This window comes from Salarias fasciatus, chromosome 6 (genome assembly GCF_902148845.1).
Source record: "Salarias fasciatus chromosome 6, fSalaFa1.1, whole genome shotgun sequence".
NCBI classification, from domain to species: Eukaryota; Metazoa; Chordata; class Actinopteri; order Blenniiformes; family Blenniidae; genus Salarias; species Salarias fasciatus.
Window position 1 is genome coordinate 33381436 of NC_043750.1, and position 2358 is coordinate 33383793.

Below are 2358 nucleotides of genomic sequence, written 5' to 3' on the forward strand. Positions count from 1 at the left end.
GTCTGCTGTGAGCACGCTCTCTCCTTCTGCAGCAGGTTTCTGTCCACTGCAACTTCGTCTACATCCAATAGCAGGACAGCTTCATCAGGTTGTTGACATCTGCAGCAGAGCAACAGATAAGAGACACATGTTCCAGGTTTCCAGAACTCTTGATGTAAATAGGCTATCTATGACTATCTATAGACTCTCCATGCACGTTGTCCATAATTGTCTTTCTGTATTTCAGGATTAACACATTTTCCCTTAATCTCCAGACCCACAGAAGCAGTTTGATAAAACCAGGATTAAAAATGATGTTATATTCCTTACTGGAATTAAACAACATGCTTTTGGCATAAACCTGCTGCTAGTTTTTGATTACGTTATTGCTGTTTTCATAAGGTTTCTACACTTTAGAGTTATTAAGCTTGATTTCCTGAGAAAAAAAGCTCAGCTTCAAGATACTTGAATAACCAACAATGATTATAACAAAACCAAAGCACTGATTATTTTATATAACAAAACCCCTCAATCACTAATCTGTTTTTCAGAGCTCACTTTTCATGTCTAAAATAACAGGTTTCACACAATCACTGGTGTAGAAATAACTGTAAAATCTCTGAAATTAAATAATAATGAATAAGTCCCTCTTATTTTTAAAAACTCCCCCATAAACTAAATAATGGCTGTCTTTTCAAGTTTACCTAGATAAATTATTGTTTTGATTCTTGAACAGTTCCCCTTGTCACCAACAGAGCACAGGCCCATGCAAGTGTTGGACTTCAATAACAAATTAAGGCCACATTTAAGTGATAGTGTTCCAAGTGAAAACGCGCATCTTTTGCGTTTTCGTTACAGGAAAGTTTCTCGTTTGCACGACAACATTTTGAAAATGATCACCATTGACAAGTAAAAGGCAGAAATACTGAAAACAATGTAGTTAGGATGCCAGGCCACTAGAGTGTACTGTTGGTTGTTGTAATGCACATGTGTCAAGCTCCAGTCCTCAGCCGATGACCATGGTGTTTTGGGTCTCTCGAGTTGTAACACAGCTGATTGCATTGACTGGGCTTTTCTACAAGTCTGAGGTCGTCATCAACATGAGATTCAGGTGCACCGCAGCAGAGAGAGAGCAAAAACATGTAGGGTGCCGGCCCTTTTGGGATTCAGTTTGACACCCCTGTCGTAATGAATTCATACATGTCTGCAGAGAACAGAATACACCATCAAGGTTAATATTTGGGACATTTGTATGGACAGGTGATGAAGATGGATTGTTATTCCTTGTTACGGTTTGTGGGTCAGAGGCTCATAAGCAGAAAGCAACCAGACATGGGGAGTGAGTTTTGAAAGTTTATTTAACAGAATGAAGTCCAAGCGCAGAGTTGAGAGTCTGAGAGTTGAACCCTCAAGTCGAATCCATGAGACGAGTCCAAGAGCTGAGTCAAGGGAGCTAAATCTAAGCGTTGTGTCAGAGGGCGGGTAGAGGAGGTGAGCGGTGGAGAGATGGCGGCTGGCTGATCTGGTTGCTGAGAGTGGCTGCAGAGGTGAAGGGATTCCTGGGGGTTTTCTGGAGACTTGGCGGAGTGTTTGAAGTGAGCAGACGAGAAGGTGGCAGGGCGAGAATGAATGGAGGGTGTCTGAACTGAAATGGAGGAGAAACGGGGTAAAAACAGGGCATGCGTCTCCACTCCACTCCACTCCACTCCAGACTGCCTCCTCCGAGCCACGGAACCCCAAGGAGAGCATGCACCAGATGTGTAAGATCATGTGATTATTAGGGGTGTCCTCAGATAGTCGACGATTCGACGATTCGTTCGAAGGGGCCTGATTCGACTACCAATCACGCAGTCGAAGCATCGAAAAAATGTGGTTATTAAACGAGGACCATTCCATTACAGCTGTATGGGGGTGCTGAATGACTGATTTTACATAGAATTGCTTGTTTTTTCCAAATAAACCTGATATAAAGCCTATTTAATATAAATGTCAGCCTATCAAATACACTGTGGAAAAATGTACTTGTACTTTTATTCAATATTCTATCTATTTACTGTTTGTGAATGAACCACCATGGTGAGTGGCACAATCCGATTTTGCGCAGAGCTCCGTCACAGAGCAGCATCTCGGTGGTGATTTGGCTTAACTTTAAAAGGCTCACAATGTCAGAAAAAAAAAAAAAAAACAGAACTTCAGACAAGGCAAAGATGATCCAAAAAAATGTCAAATGCAAGTTGTGTCCTTTCATATCACTTCACAACAACATGGCTTTCCACCTTAAACGGGTAGGTAGCCAGATAATTGGGCTAATAAAAGACGGTTCTGTTACTTATTTCTCATTTTTAATGCTGACTTTTATTTCGTTTAATTGTAATATTT